Raw genomic sequence first — 20029 nt, forward strand, 5'->3', positions numbered from 1 at the left:
AGTTAAGCTCCATCCACACACAAAAGAGAATCAGCATTTTTTAAGCCATACATCAACACCTCTCATAATGGGAGTGGGGGAACAGATTCCGACAGCTGTTTTTTTTGCCGTCGGATTCTGTTCCTCCCATATTTCTGACACACTGAGGTTCTAATATTTCTCAAATTGATGCTGTTTAAGCTTCATCCACCCACAGAATAGAATAAGCATATTTTAAGCCGATACATCAACATCTCTCATCATTGGGGTGGGGGAACGGATTTCGACAGCTGAACTATTTGCCGTCGGATTCTGTTCCCCCTATGTTTCTTACACAATAAGGTTCTAATATTGATCAAATTGCAGCAAATTGCTAGCCTCAATAGCCTAGTGGTCAGTGACATGATAATGTTTTTATTTTTTTTAGGTTTGGGCGACCCGTTTTCAAGTCCCCGGTCATCGAACTTTACTATAATGTCCTATCATAATAAAAGGCAAAAAAAAAAAAAAAAAAAACATTCTTTAAACTGATGCAAGTTAAGATCCATCTACAGTCCACACACAAAATAGAATCAGCATTTTTTAAGCCATTACATCAATACGTCTCATAATAGGAGTGGGGGAACGGATTCCAACAAATGTTTTTTTGCCGTCGGATTCTGTTCCCCCCATATTTCTGACACACTGAGGTTCTAATATTTCTCAAATTGATGCTGTTTAAGCTCCATCTACCCACAGAATAGAATAAGCATATTTTAAGCCGATACATCAACATATCTCATCTTTGGGGTGGGGGAACGGATTTCGACAGCTGAACTATTTGCCGTCGGATTCTGTTCCCCCTATGTTTCTTACACAATAAGGTTCTAATATTGACCAAATTGTAGCAAATTAGTAGCCTCAATAGCCTAGTGGTCAGTGACCTGACCATTTTTTTTTTTTTTTTTTAGCTTTGGGCGACCCGAGTTCAAGTCCCGGGTCGTCGAACTTTACTATACTGTCCAATCATAATAAAAGGAAAAATAAATAAATATATTCTTTAAACTGATGCAAGTTAAGCTCCATCCACACACAAAATAGAATCAGCATTTTTTAAGCCATTACATCAACACCTCTCATAATGTGAGTGGGGGAACGGATAACGACAGCTGGTTTTTTTGTCGTCGGATTCTGTTCCCCCTATGTTTCTTACACAATAAGGTTCAAATATTGCTCAAATTGCAGCAAATTATGATCCCTAATAGCCTAGTGGTCAGTGACCTGACAATGTTTGTTTGTTTTAGCTTTGGGCGATCCGAGTTCAAGTCCCGGGTCGTTGAACTTTACTATACTGTCCAATCAAAATAAAAGGAAAAATAAATAAATATATTCTTTAAACTGATGCAAGTTAAGCTCCATCCACACACAAAAGAGAATCAGCATTTTTTAAGCCATTACATCAACACCTCTCATAATGGGAGTGGGAGAACGGATTTCGACAGCTGAACTATTTGCCGTAGGATTCTGTTCCCCCTATGTTTCTTACACAATAAGGTTCTAATATTGATCAAATTGTAGCAAATTAGTAGCTTCAATAGCCTAGTGGTCAGTGACCTGACCTTTTTTATGTTTTTTTTTAGCTTTGGGCGACCCGAGTTCAAGTCCCGGGTCGTCGAACTTTACTATACTGTCCAATCATAATAAAAGGAAAAATAAATAAATATGTTCTTTAAACTGATGCAAGTTAAGCTCCATCCACACACAAAATAGAATCAGCATATTTTAAGCCGATACATCAACACCTCTCATCATTGGGGTGGGGGAACGGATTTCGACAGCTGAACTATTTGCCGTGGGATTCAGTTCCCCCTATGTTTCTTACTCAATAAGGTTCTAATATTGATCAAATTGCAGCAAAATTCTTGCCTCAATAGCCTAGTGGTCAGTGACCTGGCAATGTTTTTTTTTTCTTTTTGCTTTGGGCGACCCGAGTTCAAGTCCCGGGTCATCGAACTTTACTATACTGTCCTATCATAATAAAAGGCAGAAAAAAAAATCTTTAAACTGATGCAAGTTAAGCTCCATCCACACACAAAATAGAATCAGCATTTTTTAAGCCATTACATCAACACCTCTCATAATGGGAGTGGGGGAACGGATTCCGACAGATGTTTTTTTTTCCGTCGGATTCTGTTCCCCCCATATTTCTGACACACTGAGGTTCTAATATTTCTCAAATTTATGCTGTTTAAGCTCCATCCACCCACAGAATAGAATAAGCATATTTTAAGCCGATACATCAACATATCTCATCATTGGGGTGGGGGAACGGATTTCGACAGCTGAACTATTTGCCGTTCCCCCTATAGTTCCCGCCTATGTTTCTTACACAATAAGGTTCTAATATTGCTCAAATTGCAGAAAGTTACTAGCCTCAATAGCCTAGTGGTCAGTGACAGGATAATGTTTTTGTTTTTTTTTGGCTTTGGGCGACCCGAGTTCAAGTCCCGGGTCATCGAAATTTACTATACTGTCCTATCATAATAAAAGGCAAAAAAAAAAAACATTCTTTTAACTGATGCAAGTTAAGATCCATCCACACACAGAATAGAATAAGCATATTTTAAGCCGATACATCAACACCTCTCATCATTGGGGTGGGGGAACGGATTTCGACAGCTGTTTTTTTTGCCGTCGGATTCTGTTCCCCCTATGTTTCTTACACAATAAGGTTCAAATATTGATCAAATTGCAGTAAATTACTAGCCTTAATAGCCTAGTGGTCAGTGACCTGACAGTGTTTGTTTGTTTTAGCTTTGGGCGACCCGAGTTCAAGTCCCGGGTCGTTGAACTTTACTATACTGTCCAATGATAATAAAAGGAAAAATAAATAAATATATTCTTTAAACTGATGCAAGTTAAGCTCCATCCACACACAAAAGAGAATCAGCATTTTTTAAGCCATACATCAACACCTCTCATAATGGGAGTGGGGGAACAGATTCCGACAGCTGTTTTTTGCCGTCGGATTCTGTTCCCCCCATATTTCTGACACACTGAGGTTCTAATATTTCTCAAATTGATGCTGTTTAAGCTCCATCCACCCACAGAATAGAATAAGCATATTTTAAGCAGATACATCAACATCTCTCATCATTGGGGTGGGGGAACGGATTTCGACAGCTGAACTATTTGCCGTCGGATTCTGTTCCCCCATGTTTCTTACACAATAAGGTTCTAAAATTGATCAAATTGCAGCAAGTTTCTAGCCTCAATAGCCTAGTGGTCAGTGACAGAATAATTTTTTATTTTTTTTTTGGCTTTGGGCAACCCGAGTTCAAGTCCCGGGTCATCGAACTTTACTATACTGTCCTATCATAATAAAAGGAAAAAAAAAAAACATTCTTTTAACTGATGCAAGTTAAGCTCCATCCACACACAGAATAGAATAAGCATATTTTAAGCCGATACATCAACACCTCTCATCATTGGGGTGGGGGAACGGAATTCGACGGCTGAACTATTTGCCATCGGATTCAGTTCCCCCTATGTTTCTTACTCAATAAGGTTCTAATATTGATCAAATTGCAGCAAACTTCTTGCCTCAATAGCCTAGTGGTCAGTGACCTGACAATGTTTTTTTTTTTTTTAGCTTTGGGCAACCCGAGTTCAAGTCCCGAGTCATAGAACTTTACTATACTGTCCAATCATAATAAAAGGAAAAATAAATAAATATATTCTTTAAACTGATGCAAGTTAAGCTCCATCCACACACAAAATAGAATCAGCATTTTTTTAAGCCATTACATAATGGGAGTGGGGGAACGGATTCCGACAGCTGTTTTTTTTGCCGTCGGATTCTGTTCCCCCCATATTTCTGACACACTGAGGTTCTAATATTTCTCAAATTGATGCTGTTTAATCTCCATCCACCCACAGAATAGAATCAGCATTTTTTAAGCCATTACATCAACATATCTCATCTTTGGGGTGGGGGAACGGATTTCGACAGCTTAACTATTTGCCGTCGGATTCTGTTCCCCCTATGTTTCTTACACAATAAGGTTCTAATATTGATCAAATTGCAGCAATTTGCTGCCCTCAATAGCCTAGTGGTCAGTGACATGACAATGTTTTTGTTTTTTTTAGGTTTGGGCGACCCGTTTTCAAGTCCCCGGTCATCGAACTTTACTATACTGTCCTATCATAATAAAAGGCAAAAAAAAAAAAAAAAAAACATTCTTTAAACTGATGCAAGTTAAGATCCATCCACAGTCCACACACCAAATAGAATCAGCATTTTTTAAGCCATTACATCAATACCTCTCATAATAGGAGTGGGGGAACGGATTCCGATAGATGTGTTTTTTGCCGTCGGATTCTGTTCCCCCCATATTTCTGACACACTGAGGTTCTAATATTTCTCAAATTTATGCTTTTTAAGCTCCATCCACCCACAGAATAGAATAAGCATATTTTAAGCCGATACATCAACATATCTCATCTTTGGGGTGGGGGAACGGATTTCGACAGCTGAACTATTTGCCGTCGGATTCTGTTCCCCCTATGTTTCTTACACAATAAGGTTCTAATATTGATCAAATTGTAGCAAATTGGTAGCCTCAATAGCCTAGTGGTCAGTGACCTGACCATTTTTTAGTTTTTTTAGTTTTGGGCAACCCGAGTTCAAGTCCCGGGTCGTCGAACTTTACAATACTGTCCAATCATAATAAAAGGAAAAATAAATAAATATATTCTTTAAACTGATGCAAGTTAAGCTCCATCCACACACAAATTAGAATCAGCATATTTTAAGCCGATACATCAACACCTCTCATCATTGGGGTGGGGGAACGGATTTCGACAGCTGAACTATTTGCCGTCGGATTCAGTTCCCCCTATGTTTCTTACTCAATAAGGTTCTAATATTGATCAAATTGCAGCAAATTCCTTGCCTCAATAGCCTAGTGGTCAGTGACCTGACAATGTTTTTTTGTTTTTTTTAGCTTATGCGACCCGAGTTCAAGTCCCGGGTCATCGAAATTTACTATACTGTCCTATCATAATAAAAGGCAAAAAAACAAACAAAAAAACATTCTTTAAACTGATGCAAGTTAAGCTCCATCCACACACAAAATAAAATCAGCATTTTTTAAGCCATTACATCAATACCTCTCATAATGGGAGTGGGGGAACGGATTCCGACAAATGTTTTTTTTGCCGTCGGATTCTGTTCCCCCCATATTTCTGACACACTGAGGTTCTAATATTTCTCAAATTTATGCTGTTTAAGCTCCATCCACCCACAGAATAGAATAAGCATATTTTAAGCCGATACATCAACATATCTCATCATTGGGGTGGGGGAACGGATTTCGACAGCTGAACTATTTGCCGTCGGATTCAGTTCCCCCTATGTTTCTTACTCAATAAGGTTCTAATATTGATCAAATTGCAGCAAATTCCTTGCCTCAATAGCCTAGTGGTCAGTGACCTGACAATGTTTTTTTTTTTTTTTTTTAGCTTATGCGACCCGAGTTCAAGTCCCGGGTCATCGAACTCTACTATACTGTCCAATCATAATAAAAGGAAAAATAAATAAATATATTCTTTAAACTGATGCAAGTTAAGCTCCATCCACACACAAAATAGAATCAGCATTTTTTTTAAGCCATTACATAATGGGAGTGGGGGAACGGATTCCGACAGCTGTTTTTTTTGCCGTCGGATTCTGTTCCCCCCATATTTCTGACACACTGAGGTTCTAATATTTCTCAAATTGATGCTGTTTAATCTCCATCCACCCACAGAATAGAATCAGCATTTTTTAAGCCATTACATCAACATATCTCATCTTTGGGGTGGGGGAACGGATTTCGACAGCTGTTTTTTTTTTGCCGTCGGATTCTGTTCCCCCTATGTTTCTTACACAATAAGGTTCTAATATTGATCAAATTGCAGCAATTTGCTGCCCTCAATAGCCTAGTGGTCAGTGACATGACAATGTTTTTGTTTTTTTTAGGTTTGGGCGACCCGTTTTCAAGTCCCCGGTCATCGAACTTTACTATACTGTCCTATCATAATAAAAGGCAAAAAAAAAAAAAAAAACATTCTTTAAACTGATGCAAGTTAAGCTCCATCCACACACAAAAGAGAATCTGCATTTTTTAAGCCATACATCAACACCTCTCATAATGGGAGTGGGGGAACGGATTCCGACAGCTGTTTTTTTTTGCCGTCGGATTCTGTTCCCCCCATATTTCTGACACACTGAGGTTCTAATATTTCTCAAATTGATGCTGTTTAAGCTCCATCCACCCACAGAATAGAATAAGCACATTTTAAGCCGATACATCAACATATCTCATCTTTGGGGTGGGAGAATGGATTTCGATAGCTGAACTATTTGCCGTCGGATTCTGTTCCCCCTATGTTTCTTACACAATAAGGTTCTAATATTGATCAAATTGTAGCAAATTAGTAGCCTCAATAGCCTAGTGGTCAGTGACCTGACCATTTTTTTGTTTTTTTTAGCTTTGGGCGACCCGAGTTCAAGTCCCAGGTCATCGAACTCTACTATACTGTCCAATCATAATAAAAGGAAAAATAAATAAATATATTCTTTAAACTGATGCAAGTTAAGCTCCATCCACACACAAAATAGAATCAGCATATTTTAAGCCGATACATCAACACCTCTCATCATTGGGGTGGGGGAACGGATTTCGACAGCTGAACTATTTGCCGTCGGATTCAGTTCCCCCTATGTTTCTTACTCAATAAGGTTCTAATATTGATCAAATTGCAGCAAATTCCTTGCCTCAATAGCCTAGTGGTCAGTGACCTGACAATGTTTTTTTTTTTTTTTTTAGCTTATGCGACCCGAGTTCAAGTCCCGGGTCATCGAACTCTACTATACTGTCCAATCATAATAAAAGGAAAAATAAATAAATATATTCTTTAAACTGATGCAAGTTAAGCTCCATCCACACACAAAAGAGAATCTGCATTTTTTAAGCCATACATCAACACCTCTCATAATGGGAGTGGGGGAACGGATTCCGACAGCTGTTTTTTTTGCCGTTGGATTCTGTTCCCCCCATATTTCTGACACACTGAGGTTCTAATATTTCTCAAATTGATGCTGTTTAAGCTCCATCCACCCACAGAATAGAATAAGCACATTTTAAGCCGATACATAAACATATCTCATCTTTGGGGTGGGGGAATGGATTTCGACAGCTGAACTATTTGCCGTCGGATTCTGTTCCCCCTATGTTTCTTACACAATAAGGTTCTAATATTGATCAAATTGTAGCAAATTAGTAGCCTCAATAGCCTAGTGGTCAGTGACCTGACCATTTTTTTGTTTTTTTTAGCTTTGGGCGACCCGAGTTCAAGGCCCGTGTCATCGAACTTTACTATACTGTCCTATCATAATAAAAGGCAAAAAAAAAAAAAAAAAAAACCTTCTTTAAACTGATGCAAGTTAAGCTCCATCCACACACAAAATAGAATCAGCATTTTTTAAGCCATTACATCAATACCTCTCATAATGGGAGTGGGGGAACGGATTCCAACAGATGTTTTTTTTGCCGTCGGATTCTTTTCCCCCTATGTTTCTTACACAATAAGGTTCTAATATTGACCAAATTGTAACAAATTAGTAGCCTCAATAGCCTAGTGGTCAGTGACCTGACCATTTTTTTGTTTTTTTTTAGCTTTGGGCGACCCGAGTTCAAGTCCCGGGTCGTCGAACTTTACTATACTGTCCAATCATAAAAAAAGGAAAAATAAATAAATATATTCTTTAAACTGTTGCAAGTTAAGCTCCATCCACACACAAAATAGAATCAGCATATTTTAAGCCGATACATCAACACCTCTCATCATTGGGGTGGGGGAACAGATTTCGACAGCTGAACTATTTGCCGTCGGATTCTGTTCCCCCATGTTTCTTACTCAATAAGGTTCTAATATTGATCAAATTGCAGCAAATTTCTCGCCTCAATAGCCTAGTGGTCAGTGACCTCACAATGTTTTGTTTTTTTTTTAGCTTTGGGCGACCCGAGTTCAAGTCCCAGGTCATCGAACTCTACTATACTGTCCAATCATAATAAAAGGAAAAATAAATAAATATATTCTTTAAACTAATGCAAGTTAAGCTCCATCCACACACAAAATAGAATCAGCATTTTTTAAGCCATTACATCAACACCTCTCATAATGGGAGTGGGAGAACGGATTTCAACAGCTGAACTATTTGCCGTAGGATTCAGTTCCCCCTATGTTTCTTACTCAATAAGGTTCTAATATTGATCAAATTGCAGCAAAATTCTTGCCTCAATAGCCTAGTGGTCAGTGACCTGGCAATGTTTTTTTTTTTTTTTTAGCTTTGGGCGACCGGAGTTCAAGTCCCGGGTCATCGAACTTTACTATACTGTCCTATCATAATAAAAGGCAGAAAAAAATCTTTAAACTGATGCAAGTTAAGCTCCATCCACACACAAAATAGAATCAGCATTTTTTAAGCCATTACATCAACACCTCTCATAATGGGAGTGGGGGAACGGATTCCAACAAATGTTTTTTTTGCCATCAGATTCTGTTCCCCCCATATTTCTGACACACTGAGGTTCTAATATTTCTCAAATTGATGCTGTTTAAGCTCCATCCACCCACAGAATAGAATAAGCATATTTTAAGCCGATACATCAACATCTCTCATCATTGGGGTGGGGGAACGGATTTCGACAGCTTAACTTTTGCCGTCGGATTCTGTTCCCCCTATGTTTCTTACACAATAAGGTACTAATATTGATCAAATTGTAGTAATTTAGCAGCCTCAATAGCCTAGTGGTCAGTGACCTGACAATGTTTTTAGTTTTTTTTTTAGCTTTGGGCGACCCGAGTTCAAGTCCCGGGTCATCGAAATTTACTATACTGTCCTATCATAATAAAAGGCAAAAAAACAAACAAAAAAACATTATTTAAACTGATGCAAGTTAAGCTCCATCCACACACAAAATAAAATCAGCATTTTTTAAGCCATTACATCAATACCTCTCATAATGGGAGTGGGGGAACGGATTCCGACAAATGTTTTTTTTGCCGTCGGATTCTGTTCCCCCATATTTCTGACACACTGAGGTTCTAATATTTCTCAAATTTATGCTGTTTAAGCTCCATCCACCCACAGAATAGAATAAGCATATTTTAAGCCGATACATCAACATATCTCATCTTTGGGGTGGGGGAACGGATTTCGACAGCTGAACTATTTGCCGTCGGATTCTGTTCCCCCTATGTTTCTTACACAATAAGGTTCTAATATTGACCAAATTGTAGCAAATTAGTAGCCTCAATAGCCTAGTGGTCAGTGACCTGACCATTTCTTTTTTTTTTTTTTTTAGCTTTGGGCGACCCGAGTTCAAGTCCCGGGTCGTCGAACTTTACTATACTGTCCAATCATAATAAAAGGAAAAATAAATAAATATATTCTTTAAACTGATGCAAGTTAAGCTCCATCCACACACAAAATAGAATCAGCATATTTTAAGCCATTACATCAATACCTCTCATAATAGGAGTGGGGGAACGGATTCCGACAGATGTTTTTTTTGCCGTCGGATTCTGTTCCCCCCATATTTCTGACACACTGAGGTTCTAATATTTCTCAAATTTATGCTGTTTAAGCTCCATCCACCCACAGAATAGAATAAGCACATTTTAAGCCGATACATCAACATATCTCATCTTTGGGGTGGGGGAACGGATTTCGACAGCTGAACTATTTGCCGTCGGATTCTGTTCCCCCTATGTTTCTTACTGAATAAGGTTATAATATTGATCAAATTGTAGCAAATTAGTATTCTCAATAGCTTAGTGGTCAGTGACCTGACCATTTTTTTGTTTTTTTTAGCTTTGGGCAACCCAAATTCAAGTCCCGGGTCATCGAACTTTACAATACTGTCCAATCATAATAAAAGGAAAAATAAATAAATATATTCTTTAAACTGATGCAAGTTAAGGTCCATCCACACACAAAATAGAATCAGCATTTTTTAAGCCATTACATCAACACCTCTCATAATGGGAGTGGGGGAACGGATTCCGACAGCTGTTTTTTTTGCCTTCGGATTCTGTTCCCCCTATGTTTCTTACACAATAAGGTTCAAATATTGATCAAATTGCAGTAAATTACTAGCCTTAATAGCCTAGTGGTCAGTGACCTGACAATGTTTTTTTTTTTTTAGCTTTGGGCGACCCGAGTTCAAGTCCCGGGTCTTTGAGAGTAGGGGGCCCCAACTCGTCTTGGTGCCAGAGATATACAGGCTAGAATTTTGAACTTTAACCAGACGTAACTCGAAAAGTAAGCCGAGATGGGGCTCCATACTCGGTCCGTGGGGTCTGCCCAGAGTATGGGGCCCCAACTCAACTTGGTTCCAGAGATAGGCCAGATTGAAATTTCAACTCTGTGCGGATTTCATGAAAAACATTTTTTACGGGTTATCGGACAAAAAGTGGGTTCATGTGAAGGGGGCGAAGCTTGGCAGTTGTTGGGGGGGAGGACAACGGAACATTTCAAAACTGTAGTTGTTTATTGGACAAATAGTGGGTCCGTGGGATGGGGGCGTGGCCTGGGAGTGGGGTGGGGTGGTGGGGGGTGTCAACGGGACATTTTCCCAATATAGTGGGTTATTGGACAAAATAGTGGGTTAGTGGGATGGGGGCGTGGTCAGGAAGTGAGGGGGGGCTCAACGGGACATTTGCCCTATATAGTGGGCTATTGGACAAAATAGTGGGTTAGTGGGATGTGGGATGTGGGGTGGGTGGGAGGGGGCAGGGAGGATTAGTTGGGGTGGTTTATGGGGGCATTAGCTCAATAGCGCCAACTAAAGGTGTCCGTACACCCACTACTCTGGGGTTATTGCATTGTTATCACTATTTAATGGGCAATTGTCATCCATATTCGCCCTGCGATCCATCGGGGGCACTATGCGTCCAATGGCAGCTTATTTGTATGGGCGTTTTTCCACGAACCACCTATTTGGACTACCTCTAAGTTAGTTAACGTTAGCCTAAAAGTTGAGATGCTAACTGACTTTTCCCGAAGACACTAAACCATTTCTATAAAGTAAATATTCAACGGAAGCATGTCATTTACATGAAAGAATGTGTCAGAAACATTTGTGTACTATTTGTGTAATTTTGGTAACTAAACTTACCTGAAATTAGCGAAGACAACAGTGAGAGACGGAGCTGCTGCTTGTCGTCAGTTGAGCTTGTGTCAGTTGAGCTCCCCGCCCGTTTCCATAGTAACTCCAGTTCAAATCTGGTTCAAATGCAACTCAAGTGCGCGCGCCAATTAAAAGACGTAGAAGTCACGCAGCATTTACATAATTGATGGAGGGAATTATTTGATAATCAGATAAAATATCCTGAAATGTGAGGTTAACATTATTAAGTGTATAGGCTAGTGGCCATCACCAAACTGTAAACGGAATGAGTATGAAGCATGAGTGTAAAACAATGTTTACAAAATCATTTATATAATAGGTTATAATAGGCTATAATATAATGTAATATATAAAAGCCTATAATATTATATAGCTTTATAAATGGTTAACGTGGTGTAGAAATAAAATTGGAAAAACATTTATTAAAAACTAAACATGATAAAAGGCATGAATATATTTTGTGAAATATACATATGTACACATATTTACAGATGTAACATGAGGAACAATTTAAAAGATTTATGTTCAATGTATTTTGAAATAATATATTTTCAAAATGTATTTCAATATATTTAACAGTGCTTCACATATGTGAATAGCACATATCCATACATCTATCTATAAATTAGGAAGGTCTGTCTGTCTGTCTGTCTGTCTGTCTGTCTGTCTGTTAACAACATTTTCAAACTTGACAGGTTTTTTGCTACGGGCACAAGTAAGTGCAGTGTCAAGTTTGACGTTGTTTGGATTAGAAATGCAAAAGATATTGTTAAATATATCGGTAAAATAAGGTAATTGTTTAAAAATAAACATTCTGGCATAAACACTCTGTCAGCTACACTGTTTACTTCTGAATATTGTATTTTATTCACAGCTTTTCTCTGAGTTCACTGTGTAGCCTGCTCCCTGAATCGTGTAGTTAAATTTTCCTTGGTGCTTCTTCCATGCATAAATAAAAATGTCACTGAACTTTTGCTGTGTAATTGTAACAATGAGCACTCAAACACACCAAAACAACAATTATTAAAAACACACACAAAAACTGATTTTGCACTGGCACTTTGCCATCATTTGTAGTAGCCTATTCACACACTGCATGTAGTATAATATGACGCCAAGTTCCAGGCATGCTAATATTTTGTTGGTAGTATCAGTTTACAACAATTATTAGTTAACACTAAGTTGTCAATACTTAGAAAAAAAAAATTCTTCGTTACAGAACGTCTTCTATCAACGTTATGAGAACTTTCATCATTCACAAATAACGCCATAAAGACGTTCCAAGAACGTTGTTCTAAGAACGTCTTCTATCAACGTTATGAGAACTTTCATCATTCACAAATAACGTCATAAAGAGAACTTTCAAACACAAATAACGTCAAACTTTTCTAATGTTTTCTTTTAACGTTTTCTATCAACATTATGAGAACTTTCATCAAACAGAAATAACGTCTTAAAGACGTTACAAGAACGTTGTTCTAAGAACGTTTTTTCTCAACGTTACAAGAACGTTAATAACGTTATATGAACGTTCTGAAAACATTATTTAAATAACGTTTTGTACTAACATTTAACATTGAATCAGCTGTAATGAGCTCGACTGGAATCGCTCTCTTTTAATACAGATTTCACAAGATGAGAATATTTGTTTTTTATATAAATTACTTCATTTAAAAGAAGAGAATTCAAGCTTCATGCCTGTGTGTCTGTATGCCTGTTTGACTGAGTATTCGCTGAGTTATTGTTCATTTTCGGACGCGTTTCAGAATGGACTACACTGACAGAGAGAAGGCAGAACTCGCATCACGTTTATTTTTCTTTATTTGGCAAAAAGCACAACACTTTGTTTTTATTGTGAGTATACACAAAAATAATACACATTTAACAGAATCGATTGATGTATGAAACTCCTATGGAAAATCAAAGTCAACAGAGTATTTATGAGTTTCTTTTACACTGATAAAAAAAAAGCGAGCTGGTATCGCCGGCGATACCGCCGACCTCAGGGGGTTAACTAACTAGAGCCAGTTGGGTGGAAAAATAGGCTCCTAATGGAGGAAGATGATGCTGCTGTGGTGTTGGGAATGACTTGCTTCAACGTGAATGAGGAGTTGTAAAAAGAATTTAGCTGATGAGGGTTCGTTGGGCTTCTTTGATATGGAAGCGGTTTGAGCGGATGTAACTTTTGAAAGCTTCCGATGACCAACGGCCAAGTGATTGGATCTGCTGCTGAGAGAGGCCTTTTTGAGCAGCTGTTGTTGCTGCGCCTATGCGAATAGAATGGCTGGAAAAGTGGTCTGCTGGGATGCCTGAAAGGAGCAAAACGGATTTAAGGTGTTTTTGGAACCAGAAACGTGTAACAGGGCGGTTGGAGTCGTCTGCGAAAAGTGGGTCAGAAGGGGATTTAGACTGTGAATTCCTGAAAAGCAAGTAGGCTGAGAGAGTTTGGTATGGTTGGATTGGTGATGAGAGATTGAAAATATATATGAAATGGCCTTTCCTGGTTTGATCTGTCTTACTTTGCTTAATGAAGTAGGAGATGGTTTCGTTGTCTAGCACTGATAGATCTGTTGTTGTGGGGTGGATTTTTGGGTTGAAGCTGGAAGTTATGGTGAGTTCTGAGCATCTTAGAAAGCCGAAAAAAGCCAAAATGAACATTGCGTCCAGTGTGCGGGCTGTGTTGGTGGAATGGTAACCTCTGCGGAGGGTGGAGATGCATTTAGTGAGTATGTCTAACGTTATAGGTTTCCTGGCATCTGGGCGGGTGGGTTGGGTTTTTTTGAATACCTTTGATGAGCATTGATGTCTGAGAATTTGCTATCTCTGTGGAGGGTTAACCAAAAAGGAGTTTGTGGAAGAATTGGATTCCGCTTAGATAACCCTTGATGGAGCCGGCTTTGAGGTTCTTGATGCTGTTTGAGCGGCCTTTATTGATGCAATGCACAGTTGCTTCGTTGTCGCAGTGCACCATTATGCTGTTAGTTGACCATTCTTTTCCCCACAGGAAAGCTGCTACCACTAGAGGATACAACTCGAACAGCGCTGAGGATGTTAGTGACTGCGGTGAGTCTAACAGCTGGGCGGGTCATGTAGACGCAAACCAACGGCCTTGGTAATACCCTCCGAAACCAATGGAGGGAGCTGCGTCAGTAAACAATTGGATATCCTCAGGGAGAGAAATCAGATCATTATAGAAAAAAAGACAGGCCGTTCCATTGTTTAAGGAAAGTTATCCATAAACTGAGCTCATTACAACATGAAGTAGTTAGGGAGATTTGGTCCTCTAGCACGTGCACTGATGATGCGAGGAAGAGGAGATGTGAGATGAAAGGGCGGCCTTGCGGGATGATGCGCATCGCAAAGTTTAGGTGGCCGAGTAGAGAAAGTAGCTCTCGTTTGGAACAATGTGGATTTTCTAGGAGGGCGGATGCGACCAGAATAATCCTGTCGATTTTTTCCTTGGGTAGTGAGGCCTGGAAGTTAACTGGGTCCAAATTAATGCCCAGAAATTCGATGGATGTGGCTGGACCCAGAGTTTTATCTTGGGCGATTGGAATCCCGAGCTCAGCGAAGACTTTTTGGACTGTGAGAAGATGCGCGGCTGGGACAAGGTCAGGCGGTGAGATGATTAGGAAATCATCTAATAGGTGAATTAAGTAGGGTAGTTATTGAGTAGTTATTGGAAAGAATCCAACAAATTGCTTCTGATAGCATTTTCGAAAATCTTGGGGCTGCTTTTGCAGCCAAAAGTTAAATGATGTTTTATTAACAAGGTTCGGGAGGAGCACGTTCAGATAATTAACACAAGTGGAGAGCACTCAGCAATCAATGGTAAGAGGTGTATATATACTCAGCAGTCTCACCTCATTCCATTGACAGTTTTGCAGCATATAGCCCGACAGTATCGTCCTAACAGGTCCGAATCGAGCGATTCCCGTCCGATGAATAATCTTTCGTCTTTGAAGAACCTCTGCCGCAATCCTCTGACCAATATCGCGGGCGTCAGGCTTGACAAACGGGATCATAACCGCGGGTGAAACATCCGCGATCTCCTTCCGCATATTTCTCTACACCGGTCCATACAATAATTCCCGCCATTGAGAAATGGTTAGTAAGGCAATGCCGCCCTCTTCACGCGAGGGAAAGGGTCTTCCTCCTTCGTCAGGCCGCACAGCAGGCCCGCGCCGCAGATTCAGTACCGGCCAGTCCATACTCAACGTTTGCCGTGTCAACTCAGTGAGTGCTCAGCTCGGCCCTTCTCGTGTCTGTCTTGGTTGAGCTTGGCTTGCTTCAGTTGTTTGAGTCACGAGCCAGTCATGCCATCTGTATACAAATTTTTGATCGGGGGAATGCACGTTTTAAATTGTTTCTGTACATGATTTACTGTCATACATAATCAGTAGGTCACACGTTACGTGCAGATTGATCACAGAATCATTAAGAACCTATCGTTAATACTGTCCTGCAATTTATCTGCAAAATCTCGTAAATATATTATTATAAAAAATAAAAAATAAAAAAAATAGTAGGCTATACAAGCAATGTGTTTCATGCCAAGTGTTTAGTAATCCTTAATTGAAACACAGTTAAATAAATACATGATGCATACATTTATGCAAGCTTCGTCTTTTACCATAAACCGTCTCTTTTGTACTTAACTAAATAAACTTCAGACAATCAAAATTGTTCTAAACGCAAACTGTTATCTTTGCTCGGTCACTTAAACTTCAATGTGCATAATCCTGCAAGGATTTCGTCTCGCCTCCTTTTTCTCGCGTCTTTGATCTAAAGCACAAGAAGACGAGCATCGGCCCACTAAGCCCCACTCTCCTCCTACCTTTGTTCAGCCACACACTGCAGGAGCTCAGTTTCTCCAGGTAAGTTTATCCACTGCTGCAGCAGTGATGTCTCCTCTGGTCCTGGAGGAGCTCAATTTCTCTGGCAAAGTTTTCTCTAATATTGCAACAGTAATGTCTCCTATGCTCCCACTGCAGCTCTTTTACTCTGGCTAATTTCTCCACTGCCGCAGCAGTGATGTCTCCTATGCTCCCACTGGAGCTCTTTTACTCTGGCTAATGTCTCCACTGTCACAGCAGTGATGTCTCCTATGCTCCCACTGGAGCTCTTTTACTCTGGCTAATCTTCTCCACTGTCACAGCAGTGATGTCTCCTATGCTCCCACTGGAGCTCTTTTACTCTGGCTAATCTTCTCCACTGTCACAGCAGTGATGTCTCCTATGCTCCCACTGGAGCTCTTTTACTCTGGCTAATGTCTCCACTGCCACAGCAGTGACGTCTCATATGCTCCCACTGGAGCTCTGTTTCTCTGGCTAATCTTCACCACTGCCGCAGCAGTGATGTCTCCTATGCTCCAGCAGGAGCACTGTTTCTCTGGCTAATCTTCTCCACTGCCGCAGCAGTGATGTCTCCTCTGCTCCTACTGGCTAATCTTCTCCACTGCCACAGCAGTGATGTTTCCTCTGCTCCCATTGTAGCTCTTTTACTCTGGCTAATCTTGTCCACTGTCACAGCAGTGATGTCTCCTTTGCTCCCACAGGAGCTCTGTTTCTCCAGCTAATTTTTTCTACTGCCGCAGCAGTGATGTCTCTTCTGTAGTACTTCTCTATTCATAATTAAAGAGCACTCAATCTCCTCTTTCTCCTCTTTCCTGTCTCCTCTTTCTGTCCAGCGAGCATTGGTCTCCCAGTGGACGGAGTGAGCTCTTTCCCGGTAGAGCACTTACGTTTTCTCTTTCCGTCCAGCGAGCATTGGTCTCCCAGTGGATGGAGTGAGAACTTTCCCGGTAGAGCACTTACGTTTTCTCCTTCATTCAGCGAGCATTTGGTCTCACAGCGGATGCAGTGTGAGAATCTCCCTGGCAAGCACTCATTTTCCTGTTTCCTCTTTCCGTCCAGCGAGCATTGGTCTCACAGTGGACGGAGTGAGCTCTTTCCCAGTAGAGCACTTATGTTTTCTCTTTCATCCAGCGATGCAGTGTGAGAATCTACTGGGCAAGCACTCATTTTCCTGTTTCCTTTCCCTGTTTACTTTCCGTCCAGCGAGCATTGGTCTAACAGCGGACGGAGTGAGAACTTCCCAGTAGAGCACTTACATTTTCTCCATCCAGCGAGCCTTTGGTCTCACAGCGGATGCTGTGTGAGAAAATCTCCCTGGCAAGCACTCATTTTCCTGTTTCCTCTTTCCGTCCAGCGAGCATTGGTCTCACAGTGGACGGAGTGAGCTCTTTCCCAGTAGAGCACTTATGTTTTCTCTTTCATCCAGCGATGCAGTGTGAGAAAATCTCCTGGGCAAGCACTCATTTTCCTGTTTCCTTTTCCTGTTTCCTTTCCGTCCAGCGAGCATTGGTCTCACAACGGACGGAGTGAGAACTTTCCCAGTAAAGCACTTACGTTTTCTCCATCCAGCGAGCATTTGGTCTCACAGCGGATGCTGTGTGAGAAAATCTCCCGGGCAAGCACTCATTTTCCTGTTTCCTCTTTCCGTCCAGCAAACATTGGTCTCACAGCGGACGGAGTGAGCTCTTTCCCGGTAGAGCACTTTCGTTTTCTCCTTCATTCAGCGAGCATTTGGTCTCACAGTGAATGCAGTGTGAGAAAATCTCCTGGGCAAGCACTCATTTTCCTCTTTTCCATTTCCTCTCTCTGTCCAGCGAGCATTTGGGCTTAGCGGAAAGCGCAAATCCTCCCGATCAGTCATTGTAAAATTACAACCGCTCCCCATTCGCAGACCAACAAGGGCCGTCAGTCCAGGCAGTGAGCCACCATTACGGGCCTCCCCGGTCAAGCATCCAGGCCCCTTCTCGAGATGCCAGCCCGCCAATCTCGGCACTCATTTGGGGGGTCTTTAGTCCGGCGGCTGTCCTCTGCTCTTTAGCCTTTTGGGGGGAGTACTCTGGGTTCGGGCCGAACTCCGAGCTCGGAGCCCTCCCTCCGGACAGCACGCCAAATACGCATTAAACCTTACCCCTTCAAATTATATGTAAGTGTGAACTCGTGAAACAGACAGCGAAGTAAAAATTTTCTTGCCAGCGTACGCCGAACAAATGCCATGAATCTGGGTGAATGGGCATCACTTTAAAAGCAGAGGTGATGTCGACTTTAGCAAGCCAAGCGCCGTAACCTGCGTCTTTAATCAAGGTTATAGCTTGGTCAATGGTGTGGTAATTAAGAGAAAATTGTTCCAGCGAAATAAGGCTGTTTATGCTTGGAAACGGGGAATTGTGTGGGGCTGAGAGATCGATTATTAAGCGTTTCTTGCCTGAAAATGTTCTGGTAGCCACCCCAATGGGGCTGATGCGGAAACACTCGAAAGGAGGATTGTTGAAAGGACCAATCATAAAGCCTGATTCGATTTCTTTTTTAATCAGGATGTCGACTGCGTCGGGTTCAGCGAGAGCGGACTGGAGATTATCGCATATGATACTTTGAGTGGGGAGGCTTTCAAAGCCGGGTTTGAAACCGTGCTCGAGACCCGACAGTAAATTTGTTGGTAAAATCAGTGTTGGGGTGGTGGGACAATTCAGAAGACAGACGAGAAATATTCACAGGAGTCGACAAGTAATTTTTTGAATCTTTATTTACGGACCTTTTAACAAGGCATATAGTGCGGGCATGAGCGCCGCCACAATAGCTGCAAACATGCAAATAACGGCAGCGTTGACGTGTGCAACGTCCTGAGTTGAAGTTATTGCAAACTTGACTGTTGGATGAGAAATTTCTTCTTTTGGAATCGGAGTCGTTGAAATTGATGTTTGCTGACCGTGGGACGTAACTGGTTGATTTTTCAGCTGGTGATGGATCTGGGCGGGGAGGAGGGTTAATCAAGGGACAAGCTGTGGTGGAGTGAGAAACGGATCTGCAAACCGCGCAGGATATGTTACGGCAGCCTAGGAACACTCTATTGTGTAGCTCTGTGTCTAGAGCGCCCCAGTAAGGGCACTGGTTCCACTGGGCTACTCGGACGGTGCACTTTGCAGAGAACAATTTATGGTAAGTGTAAAAATGGGTTCCTCCGTATGATAGCGCGAGTTCCGCGATTATCGCGATTATCGCGAGATAATCGTTTAACTCTCTTCTCCTGTGGGGTAGTGCGGCACAAATTATTTCGCTATAACGGCTGAAAGCAATAGCAAATTCAGAGAACGAAAGAATGAGGGATGAAATATTAACTGGGTTTTTGAGGGTGACTTCAAAATCGCAGCAAGCGATTTGACGGTTTGACACAGAGGGAGGAAGTAAAGAGAGAAGGGAAGATAAATCGATGTCCGCACCTGTGAGGATCTGAGCTCTGATGTTACTGGCAACAGGGGGCGGTTCCATAGCTGTAGCGTTCGGCGGGATGGGCATCGGCGTTGCGGAAAACAAAGTGAAAGGAGAACGATTTTGAGGAAAAGTGTTAGGAGGAAAAAACCCCGGGGCCGGGGCCGTTTGTGGAGGCAACCTCACACTTGGGTCGACCCCTGGAGCTTGTGGAGAAACAGAAAAAGTGGGAAAGGAAGGGAGCTGGGGAGGTAGAAATGGTGTCTGGGCCTGCGACTCTAGCTGAGGCAGCCTCGCGCTAGAGTCTGGAGGTGGGGCTGCAGGCCACGGACAGGGGAACGGGTTGGAAAAAGAGACAGGAAAATTATATGGTAGCTGAGCCTGCGCCATTGGTGGAAGCATACTCACGCTGCCGCCTGTCTCGTTTAGAAATGGCGTTGAGACGGGGGGCGCGGTGCTGGAGAAAGCTGCGGTCTGTAGCTCGGCGGAGCGGAGAGGAGACTGGGGCCTGGCAGCGGCGGCTGAATCTGGGGCGCGGCTCAGGCTAGCAGA

Source organism: Squalius cephalus (genome assembly GCF_949319135.1).
Source record: "Squalius cephalus genome assembly, chromosome: 20".
Lineage (NCBI taxonomy): Eukaryota > Metazoa > Chordata > Actinopteri > Cypriniformes > Leuciscidae > Squalius > Squalius cephalus.